The sequence below is a fragment of the Hordeum vulgare genome, chromosome 3H (genome assembly GCF_904849725.1).
Source record: "Hordeum vulgare subsp. vulgare chromosome 3H, MorexV3_pseudomolecules_assembly, whole genome shotgun sequence".
Classification (NCBI taxonomy): Eukaryota; Viridiplantae; Streptophyta; class Magnoliopsida; order Poales; family Poaceae; genus Hordeum; species Hordeum vulgare.
In genome coordinates, this window is record NC_058520.1 from 619,913,528 (window position 1) to 619,931,095 (window position 17,568).

The window sequence follows — 17,568 nt, forward strand, 5'->3', positions numbered from 1 at the left end:
AAGTGTTTGTTGCTAAGAACGGACCTTTTCTCGAGAGAATTGAGTGGGAGGAAGATAGAACTTGACGAGGTTGTCGAACCTCTCATCCCTCTGGATGGTGGCGCAGGGCAAGGGGAAACCTCTGTCATTGCGACGCCGGTTGAGGAGGAAGTTAATGATGATGATCATGAAACTCCAGTTCAAGTTTCTGTTGAACCACGCAGGTCGACGAGATCACGCGCTGCTCCAGAGTGGTACGGTAATCCCGTCTTATCAATCATGTTGTTAGACAACAATGAACCTGCAAATTATGAAGAAGCAATGGTGGGCCCAGATTCCAACAAATGGCTAGAAGCCATGAAATCCGAGATAGGATCCATGTATGAGAACAAAGTGTGGACTTTGGAAGTACTGCCTGAGGGCCGCAAGGCTATTCAGAACAAATGGATCTTTAAGAAGAAGACGGACGCTGACGGTAATGTGACCGTTTATAAAGCTCGACTTGTGGCAAAGGGTTTTTCACAAGTTCCAGGAATTGACTACGATGAGACTTTCTCTCCCGTAGCGATGCTTAAGTCCGTCAGAATCATGTTAGCAATAGCTGCATTTTTCGATTATGAAATCTGGCAGATGGATGTCAAAACGGCGTTCCTTAACGGTTTCCTTAAGGAAGAGTTGTATATGATGCAACCCGAAGGTTTTGTCGATCCTAAAAATGCTGACAAGGTGTGCAAGCTCCAGCGATCCATTTATGGACTGGTGCAAGCATCTCGGAGTTGGAACAAACGCTTTGATGAGGTGATCAAAGCATTTGGGTTTATACAAGTGGTTGGAGAATCTTGTATTTACAAGAAAGTGAGTGGGAGCTCTGTGGCGTTTCTAATATTATATGTGGATGACATATTACTGATTGGAAACAACGTAGATCTTTTGGAGAGCATAAAAGGTTACTTGAATAAAAGTTTCTCTATGAAGGACCTAGGAGAAGCTGCTTACATTCTAGGCATTAAGATCAATAGGGATAGATCAAAACGCCTGATAGGACTTTCACAAAGCACATACCTTGATAAAGTTTTGAAAAGGTTCAAAATGGAACAGTCCAAGAAAGGGTTCTTGCCAGTGTTACAAGGTACGAGATTGAGTAAGACTCAGTGCCCAGCAACTGATGAAGATAGAGAGCATATGCGCTCCGTCCCCTATGCTTCAGCCATAGGCTCTATCATGTATGCGATGCTGTGCACTAGACCGGATGTTAGCCTGGCCATAAGTATGGCAGGCAGGTTCCAGAGTAATCCAGGAGTGGATCACTGGACGGCGGTCAAGAATATCCTGAAGTACCTGAAAAGGACTAAGGAGATGTTTCTCGTGTATGGAGGTGACGAAGAGCTCGCCGTAAAAGGTTACGTCGATGCAAGCTTTGACGCAGATCCGGACGACTCTAAGTCGCAAACCGGATACGTATTTATTCTTAATGGGGGTGCAGTAAGCTGGTGCAGTTCCAAGCAAAGCGTCGTAGCAGATTCTACATGTGAAGCGGAGTACATGGCTGCCTCGGAGGCGGCTAAGGAGGGTGTCTGGATGAAGCAGTTCATGACGGATCTTGGAGTGGTGCCAAGTGCACTGGATCCAATAACCTTGTTCTGTGACAACACTGGTGCCATTGCCTTAGCAAAGGAACCAAGGTTTCACAAGAAGACCAGACACATCAAACGACGCTTCAACCTCATCCGCGACTACGTCGAGGAGGAGGACGTAAATATATGCAAAGTGCACACGGATCTGAATGTAGCAGACCCGCTGACTAAGCCTCTTCCACGGCCAAAACATGATCGACACCAGAACTGTATGGGTGTTAGATTTATTACAATGTAATTCACATGGTGATGTGAGGACTAGATTATTGACTCTAGTGCAAGTGGGAGACTGTTGGAATTATGCCCTAGAGGCAATAATAAATGTATAGTTATTATTATAATTCCTGTATCAAGATAATAGTTTATTATCCATGCTATAATTGTATTGAATGAAGACTCATTTACATGTGTGGATACATAGACAAAACACCGTCCCTAGCATGCCTCTAGTTGGCTAGCCAGTTGATCAATGATAGTCAGTGTCTTCTGATTATGAACAAGGTGTTGTTGCTTGATAACTGGATCACGTCATTGGGAGAATCACGTGATGGACTAGACCCAAACTAATAGACGTAGCATGTTGATCGTGTCATTTTGTTGCTACTGTTTTCTGCGTGTCAAGTATTTATTCCTATGACCATGAGATCATATAACTCACTGACACCGGAGGAATGCTTTGTGTGTATCAAACGTCGCAACGTAACTGGGTGACTATAAAGATGCTCTACGGGTATCTCCGAAGGTGGTAGTTGAGTTAGTATGGATCAAGACTGGGATTTGTCACTCCGTATGACGGAGAGGTATCTCGGGGCCCACTCGGTAATACAACATCACACACAAGCCTTGCAAGCAATGTAACTTAGTGTAAGTTGCGGGATCTTGTATTACGGAACGAGTAAAGAGACTTGCCGGTAAACGAGATTGAAATAGGTATGCGGATACTGACGATCGAATCTCGGGCAAGTAACATACCGAAGGACAAAGGGAATGACATACGGGATTATACGAATCCTTGGCACTGAGGTTCAAACGATAAGATCTTCGTAGAATATGTAGGATCCAATATGGGCATCCAGGTCCCGCTATTGGATATTGACCGAGGAATCTCTCGGGTCATGTCTGCATAGTTCTCGAACCCGCAGGGTCTGCACACTTAAGGTTCGACGTTGTTTTATGCGTATTTGAGTTATATGGTTGGTTACCGAATGTTGTTCGGAGTCCCGGATGAGATCACGGACGTCACGAGGGTTTCCGGAATGGTCCGGAAACGAAGATTGATATATAGGATGACCTCATTTGATTACCGGAAGGTTTTTCGGAGTTACCGGGAATGTACCGGGAATGACGAATGGGTTCCGGGGGTTCACCGGAGGGGGGCAACCCACTCCGGGGAAGCCCATAGGTATTTGGGGGGTCACACCAGCCCTTAGTGGGCTGGTGGGACAGCCCACCAAATCCTATGCGCCAAGGAAGAAAAATCAAAGAAAGGAAAAAAAAGGAGGGGAAGTGGGAAGGGGGAAGGACTCCCTCCCACCAAACCAAGTAGGACTCGGTTTGGGGGGGAGAGTCCTCCCCCCTGGCTCGGCCGAACCCTTGGGGTTCCCTTGGACCCCAAGGCAAGGTCCCCCTCCCTCCTCCTATATATATGGGGCTTTTAGGGCAGATTTGAGACGACTTTCTCACGGCTGCCCGACCACATACCTCCATAGTTTTTCCTCTAGATCGTGTTTCTGCGGAGCTCGGGCGGAGCCCTGCTGAGACAAGATCATCACCAACCTCCGGAGCGCCGTCACGCTGCCGGAGAACTCTTCTACCTCTCCGTCTCTCTTGCTGGATCAAGAAGGCCGAGATCATCGTCGAGCTGTACGTGTGCTGAACGCGGAGGTGCCGTCCGTTCGGTACTAGATCGTGGGACTGATCGCGGGATAGTTCGCGGGGCGGATCGAGGGACGTGAGGACGTTCCACTACATCAACCGCGATCTCTTATCGCTTCTGCTGTACGATCTACAAGGGTACGTAGATCACTCATCCCCTCTCGTAGATGGACATCACCATGATAGGTCTTCGTGCGCGTAGGAAAATTTTTGTTTCCCATGCGACGTTCCCCAACAGAGGCGCCATGGATCTTGCTGTATGCCGTGTATGGTACTGCACTAGACCCAAGTGGTTGTGGCAGAAGCAAGACGGCGTGGCCTGCGGTATTGATTTTCTGGTTCGGCGAAAATGACAATTTTCTGCGTCACATGGTTCATGATAAGGACGACAGAGCTAGTAGCAGCGCACGGTGGTGTTGTCTGATGCAGATCAGCCATCGACTGCTACTTGTGAGGATGGTACGGAGTCTTTGAAGCGTCCCAGGAATCAGGCTTTTGGCGTTGCCGGTGTCCTTCCTCACCGTCAAAATTTTTGTCGTGTTGCCACGACCAGCCCGCACCGTTGCTCCTCAACACGTCGTCAAGACCATGTGCATATGCAGCTGCCGGTATCGAGGCAAGTGAAGGAGAAGACATATGATGACTTCGATTGAATGGTCTCGAGCTCCAGTGTGAAAACCCTAGGTCTGACCCTTCGTTACACCAGGCAATTGTGGTGTTCTCGGCGTCATTACCTTGATGAAGGCATTGCTTGGAGTTTACTCGGACTTGATCTCCTGGATGAAAACCCACGGCGGCGCTTGCACGTCTTCCTCAAGGCGTCACTTTTGAAGAATCTTCGTTGTAGTTATTATGCTGTCAAGAGATGGTTGGTGCTGATGGTCTTTGGTGTATGTCATCCGTTGTTTTCATGCTTTCGTGTTTTTCCTTCTTTTATCTTCGCCTATGCATAGCTTCGGTCTTTAATGACTTTTTTATTTGCCGGCATGATAGTTTGTGTGCGTGTGTTAGTGTTGGCTCTGTGCATCTTTGTTATGCAGAGGTCTGGTGTGTACTCACTATAATTGTATCCCTTAAAGCTATATCTTGAGTTAATAAAGAACACCTTTTGTCGAAAAACTAATGATTGATATCTTGAGTTTATAAAGGTCTTACTGACAAGAAGCTTTGAGGAACTCAAGTGTAATCTCAACATGATGATGTTGTAATTAAGGGAGGATGTTAAATGTCCTTATACCGCACCATGTAACACGAGAGAGAGAGTGAAAGAGAGATAGACAAAGAGAGAGAGAGATTTCATGAGAGTTGTTTGTTAGATATATATTTAACGCATGCGGTTATTATCTTGTTTATCTTGTGAAGTTGTAGCTAACCCTTCCTTTTCTTTCTATCCAAGTTGTAATCCTCGCCGAGTTGTATGGGAGGTGAGCCCCTGCCTATAAACACGCCAAACTTCCCCTTATACCTAGTTTAAGACGCTCAAGCCAGTCTTCTCACAACCTGCGATGATGCATATGAACTGCGGGGAAATTTCGTGAGTAAAGTTTTGCGGTTAAGAATAGTTTTTGTTTTTTTGGAAAAGGAGGTTAAACCTCCGGCCTTTTCATCAATCGATGCATGCAGCCATCTTTATTAATTATTCCACAAAGGTCTAACAAGAGTATACATCAATCCACCCAAAGCCACCAATCACACCTACAAACTCGATAATGTGGAATGCTCTCACTCCACATATCTAAGACCAGTGTTGTTTTCAATCCATCCACATAACGTATCGGGAACAACAACCGGTGCAGCACACCTAAAACGGACACCTCACGCACTTGTTTTACCAGCCGCCATCATCATCGAACCACTGACCCATCTTCAGGAAAGAGATCCGCATCATCCTTGCCAGTCCAAGCATCCGTCGACGCCACCGCGGCGCCCAACGGCGCCACCGCCCTGCGCTCATCTATCGAGATGCGAAGACTCCGGGAGATATGTCGTGCGTAGCACCTGCCAATCAGGCATGACTCAGCGTAGCACCTGTCGGCCAGGCATGACTTGACAGCTCCACCGAAATTTCGTGCAAGACGAAGCTGCTCCACCTCCTACCTCAGTCTGCCAGCGCTGCTCCACAAACGATGCTCCCAAGAGAGAAACGGCACCGCAGTACCGCCATCGTCCGATCTGGAAGACCAAATCCTAGGGTTTCCCCCGAAACAGTGCCCACCACCAGCAACCGTTCAGGACTCATACGGTGCCCACCACCGCTTAGCCATCAAGGCTACGCCTTCAGGAAGGTCACGACGTCAAGGACGCCGCCGCCGTCCACCGGAGTTAGGGTTTTCACCCGAGAGGCAAGGAAGGGGAGCAGAGGAGCAGATGTATACCGACGTCTCCAAAAAGAATAACAACGCCCTTGAGCGTCGTCGTCGGCGCGGCCGGCCAGGGCCAACCAAGGGGTTTCCCCCAATCCTAATCTCCTCCACCGGCTTCACCCGCAGGTAGGGCCCCGGCAACCACGACGACACCGCCAAGAATCTGCAGGAGAGAGGCCCACAGAACAGATCAGGACCTAGGGGTGCAGGTGGCGGTGTGGGCAGCGGCTGACGAAGGGGAAAAGCACACCTCCTCGCTTCCAAGAAAGATAGCGGCACCCGCGGGCGTCGCCTTCGCGGCTCCGATGAAGATCGGAGCAAGGATTTCTCCCGGAGCTGCGCTGGATATCCACCGCTACCGACCGCTGAGCATGGCCGCCACGCACCATCACGACCCCCAGCCAGGGTCACGGCACCGCGCGCCCTGGGCACTGCTCGTGCCCAGCCGACCAGCGCAGCAGCGCCCGGCCGCCGCTCTCTGCCACCATGGCCGCGTGCCCCGCAAGATCCGTCCATGGAGCCCCGGATCCGCCCTCCGGCGCCGCCGATTGGCAAGATCAGATCCCGCAACCGCCGACGCGGGGTGTCGCCGCCAGAGCCCGAGGGCCGACGCGAGGGGCCCCGCCGCAGCCATCCCCGGGGCGCGCGCGGCATCGCCGGCGTCCCCTGCGGCAGCGGCGAAGCGGGAGGGTGGGGCGGAGAGGGGGGCCGGTGGTGGCGCGGGAGGTCGCCCCCGAGTCGCCAGAGGAGACGACGCGGGGGACCCGGTTAAGAATAGGTGAAATCAAATAATATTAAAACATGTGGGTGCTTCATGAAATAAATAGGTCACCTGGCTCGATTCACCTTGAAGCTCCGAGAGGCTTGTTTACGGCTGTATTTCCCAGACCGGATTCCAGTTATTCCATCTAACATTAGCCTAAGTTTTAAATAACATGGAATGGTTTTCCTGTTATTCATGAAATTGGTTTACCCACTGTCTGCCCAACAGTAAGGAGCTGATATTATTTTGACTATAATAGAATTATCCATATAAGGCGAGCAAGCTTTGCTCTGAACAACTCCTAAAATAGTATCCAAAATGTACACAGGGAGATGGCCGCTAGCACACAAAGTGGTGTAGGAATCAAGTCATCAAGTGGTAGGCTCAGGGAAAGAGGCCGAGTTCCGTGAAAGCGGCGACAGGCTCGCGATGTTGTACATAGGGAGGGGCAGTGCCATCGGGTGCAAGGTGGTGCGTGGCATCGCGAACTGGCTGGGCGAGGACTAGTCAATAGGGAGACTCCATTTGGGAATTGCCAGAGCGGGCTGGCATCAAGTGCAAGGTCGGTCAGGGCCGGAGACAAACGCATACGACACACAGGCTACTAGCGCAACTAGGAAAACAATAGCAGCAACTCAGGGTAAAAGGCTTAGCAGTAGCGTGTTAGTGCTAGTTCGCTACAGCTTGCTAGTTCGCTACAGGTTACTTATATAGCAGTAGTGCGGTTCAGACCCGCATTATTAATTGCTACTTGTGTTAGTAATATCATGGGTCTGAACGCGCTCTCTTGCTAAGTATCAGCAGCGCGCTTTTGCTGCACCACACCACTACGTTACTATGGAAAACCCTATCAATAGCGCGAGACTTTTAGCTACCAGTAGCGTCGGCAGACGCGCTACTTCTACGACGTTATAGCTAATTTTTAGCAATATCGCTTCATGACCAGCACTGCTGGTACTGTCACATATCAGGAGCGGTGCCAACCATAACGCGTTAATGATACGTGATTTTACCAGTAACGTTATTTTTCAACTTGTGCCACTAATATTCCTGCAAATTTCTTTTTTGTATTTCTTTTATATTTTCACATGGTTATACATATTAATATACAACAATAATAATAATTTTACAAAAAACAACATTTAGATAAACAACTCATCATCCTCTTAATAATATCAAATTAAAATATCATAAAACAGAAAAACATCATAATAATCATAAAATAAAAAAGTCATATCTCTTGGCTAGCACATATTATTCTCTCCTAGGTAGAACCTACTAATCTCTACTTGGTAAAATAGTGTTAAAAAGGTAAGTTCCACTCTCTCCATTGTGAAGAATAGAGCTCCACCTATATCCGACAAGTGGCATGCGCAAATCCTTCGCGTCTCCGTCAAGTAGCTGTTGACGACTTTTCACTAAATTGGCAAACCTTTTAAGTTTCACGCTTCCAGCCCTTCTAGAAAGCGAGTACGCATTGCGGAATAATACATGTCACCGTGGCCGTAAGCATAACAACCCAATAATGACCTTCAATAGTAATCAGACCAGGCAGAACATCTGGCAGGAATTTCTGTTAAACAACATAATCATAACATAGTTAGCAATCTAGTTTTGCTTAAAAATTATCTATGCAAAAGATGGACTAATTAACGACATAATAGTAAAAAATAATCTTGCCGTGCTATCTACATGAAAATTATTAGAGTTCAACTCGTGCACTAGTGGCACGTATATAGAATAACTTCGGCCAATATCATCATAAGTGCTGTTATAATCATCAACATTATCAATAAATGAGATCACATGGGTTTTCTCCAACCGAGTTAGATCGATGCCATGAGTGTAGCAGGTAATGTCTAATGTCTTCCGTGTTTATTTGAAGCAGAGAAATAAGCTGTCAATTAAATATAAACAAGTTAAGTAGGGATGAACACCAACTATTTTTAAATAAACAATGCAAATCACTTTGAGACGAATATAAGCACGTATTCAGAATATGGTTGTCAAACTCACATTGAGGTCAAACTGGAAGCATATCGACATCCACCCAAATGTCGATATTACCTTCAATATCATCTTCGAGACGAATATGGAAGGTTATTTCCATATCCTCCTGAAATCCATATGCCTTGCCTAGGGCTTCCCAAGTTGAGCAACCAAAATGCGAGTGATTAATTGCGTTGTATAGTTTAACCAGAAATATGAAATCATGTTAAGTTTTTAGGTGAGCTCTCTTCGTCTCCATATTCTCCATTTCTTGGAAACCGAGCTTCTTCAAGACATACGATCTTGCATGGCAGGAGGCACTAGTCGAATTTAAAAAACAAAATTACATGTTGAAGCAAAGAAACACAAAGCAAAGAATCAAAAACAGTGGTCATCGTTGTGTATCGTAAAAACATCAAAAATCTCGTCAAGCTTGATGGTGAAGAACCTGCTGTTTCGTATGTGATGCTGGCGGTCTCACAAACCCTGATGTTCGCCACAATAATCACACTCATGGATCCCCTCGTCGTTAGACAACATTTTCTGTGTTCATGATTCAAAGATTAAAAATCAACTACAACTATGGGTTGAGTTTCGGTTGTCGAGGCTTCCTTGAAAAACTCTCATATCTCATGGTGTATTTGCTGGACACTCTCTCACACTAATATGGTGGTATATGTTGATGGATACTTCTTAAAACTATTATTTTGACCGTCAGTGATGACCACTCCTCCCTTCGTTCTAGCATGCATTACCAAAATATCTTGTACACGGGAGCATTACCAAAATCTCTTGCACACGGGAATGAAGGAGGAAGCGGCCACCATGATAGCAGTCGGGATTTTACCTCGGATATTTCGACCTCGATGTTGATCACTTACTCCTCTTCTTCTCTCCCTAACACTAATATTTCGCCCATCGGTACAAGAAGAAAAGAAGTGGAAGTGACCCCATAGCAACAGTCGGTATTCATCCATCCAGAACGTACAAAAAGTCACACAACGAGCTTCGAGAGACTGAAAGTCAACCCTATAAGTATTACTCATCCTAGTGGAAAATGATACTGAAAATGTGAAAATGATAATGAAAATCTCTGAATGACCTATGTTTTTCCAAATCACGGGCACTCGATATTTCCTACTTTCTAGCACAAGTCATGCTAAAATTTTGGCATAACCTTTTCTAAAAACAAGACATATCGAGCGTCTGAAATTTTCCTTAATGAAAATGAATCAACATTCCGTTAAAACATAGGCCACTCAGAGGTGTTCCTTGCAATAACATACACACATGTCCAAATAGACCTAAAAACTTTTACTACAAATTTCTAGACCTAATTTTTTTTCCTAAAAATTTCAAGAACTCATATTTTTACTACAAATTTGTAGACTGAATATTTTAACTAAAAACTTCTGATCTACAAGAAAATCTACTCGGGGCTACCTGTGGCGGACGGATCGATGTGGGGGAGGGCGGCCGCGTGAGGAGGGCCGGGATGTGGGGGAGGGCGGCCGCATGGGCAGGGCCAAGATGTGGGGAGGGCAGCAAGGGGGGGGGGTCGGGATGTGTGGGAGAGCGACAGATCGTGGGAGGGAGGTCGCGCGTGTGTTGAGGGGGGTGGGCACAGGGAGTGAGGTCGAGAGTGGTGAAGGAGAGAGTGAGGTGAGAGTGAGATGGCGGGGAAGCGGGGAAGAAGAAGAGATGATACGACTTAGTAGTAGGCAGTAGCGTGTGTTGGGAACAGACGATACTGCTAAGTTCGACAGGGGAGTGGTGGGTCTAGGCTGCCACAGCAGCAACGCTGGCCAAGAGCAAGTGCTCCTGCTAATACAATTCGTGTGTATTTCATTTCCTTATATTTACAATTATATTGTGTTTATACAACATTATACAATATTTAATAGAGTAGCAATGACGGGGTTGTTGAAGAAACACGGATTAGATTAAAATGGATGAATCCGATTAATCAAGTTGGATTAGGTTTGGGTGTTATTTTGGACCGATCGGGGAATCCATACAAATTATCCAACCCGATATTATTTGTAAGACAAATTGGACTGAAAAAAAGTGTGTTGTGATTCAAGAAAAAGCTTATCGTAAACATTTTAGATAATCAATATTTTCAAAATTACTTATATCTAATTATAAGGACATTTGTCGAGATATTTCTTATAATATAAATGCTAGACATATCTCCTAAGATATTTAACGATACACCCAGAAACATATACACTATATCGAAGCAAGTTTACATAGAATACTCAAAGAACACATTTGATTTTTTCAGATTTTCAGAACTACGAGGATTTAGCTTATATATATTATTCACGTGACAATATTTTAAACAAAAATGTAAATTCTGATGCAAAGAGTAGCTTATGTATTATTGTAATTTAATAAAATGATTCATCAACAAATATTAAAGTTTAGTATAAAAATAGATATATTTGACTTGCACGAGTGCCCATTAGCAGGAGCAGGAGCAGGATAGAGTGCATTAGCAGAGCATGCATGGGGAGGGGATTAGCGAGAGGTACCTGGTGGGCTGAGGGGTGCGGGTGATCGGTCCATCACTGCATTCTGCTAGGGGAGTGGCACCTGGAAGCAAATGGAGCTAATTTTAGCATCTAAGCAGTTATGACTGGCTGTTAATGGGGAAGGAAGGAAGGAAAATGCGGATGAATTAGGATTGGTGGGTAACTGAAGCACCTGGTCAAAGGAGTGTATTCCGGAAACTGGGTAAGCACGAGCTAGAGGAAGGAAGGAACAAGCTTTGACCCACCGGAAACGAAAATAGCGGCGGCAACATGGGGAGGGATTACCCTACCCAGCCCACGATCAGTCAATCAATCCAATCTAATCTAATCTAGGAGGGAAGGAAAGGAGGAGGGTTGGGCACGGAGCCCGCCACTGATGGCCATTTTATACTCGCTACTGCTAGCCATTTCTGCAGTAGTGGTTAAGCAGTTTGCAAATCACATGTTGCTGATGTGATCATGGAAACGTGCTAGCGAGAACACGTTATTGCCTTCTATGGTGGTGTTACTCGAGCACCCGCTCTCGAGCTTCGGATGAAAGCCTAGGTCTGATCCGAGTTGGTTATACCTGTCAATAGCGATCTTTTTATGTCATTACATTGTAGAATTCATTGCTCGGATATCTTCGGACTCATTCTTCATGCTGAAAACCTAGATTCTAGTCTTGTGTCCTCGGATCCCATGACGGCGGTGTTTGAGTGTCACTCCCTTCTTGAAGGCGTTGCGTTGATAAACATCCTTGTGAAAGGGGAGGTGCTTTCTATATTCTGGTGATGAAAGAGACGGAATTCATTGCAAATTATGTGGAAATCAGTAATAATGTATTCAGTTACCAAACTATGTTGATCTTGAGAAAGAAACTGAAGCGGAAGGGTCCGGGGTGTGAACTTCGATCTTCGGCGGCGGCGGGGGTAGCCCGTGGAGAAAACAGGTGGCATACCAAAAACACTCAGCATACACTTCACTAACCAAGTGTCCTCGCAGCACAGAATGAGTACATCTGTTCTACGTGGACCTGCTTGTCGAAGGTCACCATACCATGATGATGTCACATGTAAGCCGTTCGCCATCTCCAAATGTAGTGTTCCTTTAATAGCACACATGGCGTAATTGTGTTGTTCAACCTTTGAGGTCAGGTCGTTGGCGGTTGTTCACACATAGCTCCGGCGCCACGTGGTCGTCCAGATTCTGATGTGGTCGTGCGAATTCAGTTGCCGCCATTAATGCCCACAGTCATGGACCTACTAGTGTCAGAAAGGGTAGCGATTCAAATATTTGTAATGTTGGTACTAAGTATAAAACAACAGAATCTAAACATATTTTTTGTCATACTTTGTCTACATTATGTCATCTTGCTTAAAGCGTTACTCTATTTGTCATGAACTTAATACCATAGATGCATTGCTAAATAGCGATCGATTGATGGAGTAACAATAGTAGATACAAGCAAGAGTCAGCCTAGTTGTCACGGACAAAATAACTTTGTACATCATCATGCCTTGAATAAAACCATAACTATGCGATTTTCTAACAATTGCCCAATAATAATTCATTTACTCACCGTATGTTATGTTCTTGGGAGAGATGCCTCTAGTGAAAATTATGACCCCGGGTCTACTAGACATATTTACTAAAAGACTAATTACATTGTTTTAATTTATTTACTTTTTATTTATTTTGTAATTTATCTATGAACCACTATCAGATTTGATCCTTGCAATTAGCGAGTACAACGGGATTGAGAACCCTCTTCCCCGCGATGGATGCAAGTATTTGCTCTTGTGCGTGTAGGTACTGTCAAGCTTGATTGCATGCTTCTTCTATTGGTTCAATGAACTTTAGTTCTCACTGAGGAAAATACTTGTTCCTACTCTACTACATCATCTCTTCCTCTTCGAAGAAAAACCCAACGCATGTACAAAGTAACAGAAGGATTTCAAGCGTCGTTGTCGCGGAGTATTATCAATCAGCCTAATGTTCTTACACACATTAGCGTTTACTTGCCATACTTTTTTACTTCCTTTTATTTTCTATTATATAAAATATCAAAAATACCAAAAAATTTGTGTTACTGTCTTTGTTTGTGTTGCCATGTGCCTTCTATTTGATTGCATTTCGCATGCTCAAAAACCCTATTCATATGGATCCTCATGCACTTTCTAATTTTTTTAAAAGACCAAATTAGGTTGAACAATTTTCTAGTGAGTTGAGTGCAATTTTTATCTTAAGAAGTTTTGCTTGAAAATCATGAATCTGGAAATTGTGATGAAGTGTTCAGAGGAATTTATAAAGTGATTCATGGTAGTTCCTTGAATGAAAATCATGATTGCAATGATGATAGTATAAATTCTATCAATGATATGCAAAACTACAAGTTGGGGATGCTTACTGGGGTGATGCTTCATATGATCTTGAAAATTTATTTAAGCCTCATGATGAATAAGTTATGGAAAATAATGTTTGCAATAATATTGAAAGTAGCTTTGGAAGAGTGTCAACATCAGGTAAGCTTCCCACAGATTGGAAGTGTGTTCAACCTTATGAAACTTTTGAACAAAATGGGTTTCGAGAGGTAATGACTTTACTTGATATAAATCACACTATCTTGGAAGATTATAAAACTTTTATGCATGTGGATCATTAAGAGAATATTGTATACTATAGCTATATTGATGAATTTGATTATGATCCGACATGTAACAATTATGAGTGTGGAAAATTTGGTTGTAGAAATTTTCATGTTCAGTTACCTCCCTTGATGTTTGGATTGTTAATACTTCATTCCTCCTATTTGCATTTGCTAGATACTTATGTTCTTGATAATTTGTTTTCTTATAAAATGACTATGAATAAGAAGTATGTTAGACTTAAATTTATTTGTCACATGTTTTATGATGCTCTCTTCGTGCTTCAATTATTGTCTTCCATGTGAGCATCATTGAAATCACAAAAGGCAATCTTAATGGCTATGATTATTGCTTCTTGGGAGACAACCCAATAGTTTTCATTTCTATTTTGGTGTGATGGAATGATTATTTCGTATGTCATGATTTGGATTATACTAGAATTGATTCTGTGAAAAAACAGATTTTTGTTCCTTGTATTTAATTTCTCTCATTTTACTGGAACATGATTTTGATATTAAATTTTTACACATTATTGCAATACCGATTTCCCCGGTCTCCCTAAATTTTCAGATTTTTGGGAGTTACACAAGTTTTACTTGACAAAAACACTAATTAAGTTTTGTTTGGCACATATACTAATTAAGATTTACTTGTGCCCGACGGTTTGAGTACATAACATTACAAATTGTTCTAGTTTAAACAAGTTTTGTTTTTTTACTTGCATACGGTGCTTGTTTTAATGATTCTATGGATTGTGTAGTGTATTATGAAAGACAAGAATTGGGCGAGTTAGAATATAGTAGGTATATGAAAGCATAATTATGAATTGGTTTATAACAATACTAAGTTTACGGTTGCCGATTATACTAATGGATTTCACGAGGTTTCTTTTAAGTTTTGTTTGCTGATGTTTTCAAGTTCCGGGCGAGATCACGATGGATGATGAAATAAGGATCGGCAAGACCCTAAGCTTTGGAATGCCCAAGGCAACCCAAGGTAATATTCAAGGAAGTCCCAAGCGTCTAGGCTTGGGGATGTCCCGAATGCACCCCCTTTTGCGTCCATAACTCATTCGTATGTTACTTGTAGGTATATTTTTATTCTTCACATGACATGAGTTTTTCGTGGAGAATCATGTATTATAGTTTGTTTGTCTTTTAGTTTTCCACAATCATTGCTTTCTGGACTTATCTTGTGAGGATACACATGCATCATAATTTATTAGAATGCTCTTGATGCTTTGCTTGTATCTTTTGAGTTAAGGTAATTATGCTCATGTGATTTCTCTTATATCTTTATAGCACAACGAAAATTATATTTTTTAGAAACCTCTATAACTCTCATGCTTCACTTAAATATCTTTTAGAGTCTCTCAAATAGGAAATAGTAATTTTCACTACTTCTATGTTTAGTCGGAAATTGGCACGTATACAAGAGGGATGTAATAAAAACATGCATATCGATCACTAATTGTGAAACGTATGATCAGCGGTATTGAGGTTATAATATGGGGACTTACTAGTTTCTGGACACTGATTATTAAGAATAATGATATTAAGATTTGCAATTTATCTATCAACCACTATCAGATTTGATCCTTGCAATTAACGATTACCAGGGGAATAACAACCCTCTTGTCCTTGTTGGGTGCTAGTATTTGCTGTTGTGTGTGTAGGGGTTGTCGATGGCCGACTACGTGCTTCTCTTATTGGCTCGATAAACTTTGGTTCTCACTGAGGGAAATACTTGCTGCTACTCTACTACATCATCCCTTCCTTTTCGGGGGGAAACCCTCAACATCTAGAAAGTAGCAATTCTACATAGGCATGGGAGACGTAGGTGAGTTGTAAGATTCAACTTCGCTTATTCTATATATCGTCCTTTTTGCATTTGTAGTAGTGTGGCCTATCTAGTATATTGTTATTCTCCGGTGAACTCTATGTGGTGAACTCTATGTGTACTGTCCAGTATAATGGCCTGGTCAACATGATCTCATGACCTAGACAGGTATCACATATTGTTTAGGAACTCCGTGACCTCTGATGTGATGGGCGAAAATATCTACGAGGAGCAAAAACAATATGAGATAATGATGATCCATTAAACTTAATGCTTGGTTACTGTCTAATGATCTTAATTGTCGAAATGACCACTCTGTGGCAACGGTGAAGCAGGAACATAGAATGGAATATAATCTCGCGTGGAGGAGCTCCATAACCTAAGGGCGATCGGCCTACAGAACACACATATCAAATTATGTGTGTACAATACAAGGTATTTGGCATTACCGTTGTACTGGCACATCTGATATATTCTTACCATGAACTGAATTCTCCCCCACATGATCTCTTCATTATAGGAAACAAAATTTTATTCTTACTTACTTTATTTACTTTCGATAGTTTTTATAGTTATTACTTCAAACCTCTTTTATCCTTGTCAATCTGGTTTATCCGTCATTCGGGACAGTAACAATATTTGCAGAAGCTCAAGCAGTTACTTCACATAAGAGCTATGGCACGTTCTGTGTGACAGAATCGCTACTATAAATACTTTACTCCGCTCTTTGTCGGAACAATTACTCATGGGGATACTTCTACGGATGTTCTACACTACCATGTTTTGCTTGCAGGCATCAACTATCACCTACTCATTTTCATATTTACCGGTCCAATCATTTGAAGACTTTTCTCCAGATATGGGTTTAACACCGATTGTAGAATTACGGGTGCAGGTGGTCCTGCCCTTGCCTCCATTGTTGTTGGAGTCAACGAAATTTTTTGTGTTGCACGTTTTTATTTTTGGCCAAGCAAAAAATGCAGCCCAACCTAGGATTCCTAGGGTCCCCGACCCTTCAATTGGGCCATCTCCCACTCGGCTCTCACGTGCCTCGTTTATTGGGCTGTCGTATGAGTCTTGAAGTGAGTCTTGTTCTCTGCCAGCAAGCAACAGTGTTGCTTAGACCGCTCCTCCAGGAGCCTCACAACTTGGCATGCTGATCTCTAGTGCAGCACATGCCGCTCGTTTGCTCAACGAGATGTTATCTATATGCCTTACTTTTTCTTGAACGCATTGCATGGAGACTGTTTCTCCATGGCCGAGGACACGTAGTGATTGTTGCATCCGCTTCTTCGAAGATTGCATTTAGGCCCATAGCTTTGACGTAGCAATCACCTACTACCGTTGTAACATCAACAACATACCTCCCTCGACAACATCATTGGCTACGTGCTTAGTGCCTCAGTGTCGACAAAGTCACATGCTATTGTCTCCAACAAATGCACGACCACGAAAAGTACACCACTACCACCAAATATTTTCGTTCAAGTTCCACCATACATTTATCTTTTCTTTATTAGCATAGCCACTATATGTCTAAGGGATGTCTTACTGGTTGGATATATAGAAGATTAAAAGATGCAACTCAATTGTATTCATCAGAGTCTGTTACGAGATATACAGGTGATGTCTTGCGTGACAAACCAACTAACCCTAGAATATCTCTAGTTATTAATCTAGACAAGGCTAGAGATCATAAGAGGATCAATAGGAGATAAGTATAGATATGTCACGTCAACAGGATATACAACCTCCATTGTTAAATATAAGACGTTAGGGCACTTTAAATTAAATAGCCCAAACGTCTTATATTTACGAATGGAGGTAGTTGTTAACAAATCATTGTATTATATATACAATTACGAGGTGCAAAGTTTGGACAGTCTAGTTATCTCTTTGATTAGTTACCTCGATGTGACGCCTATTATCACTTGGATTTGAATGATTACTTAGCTAGCCTCC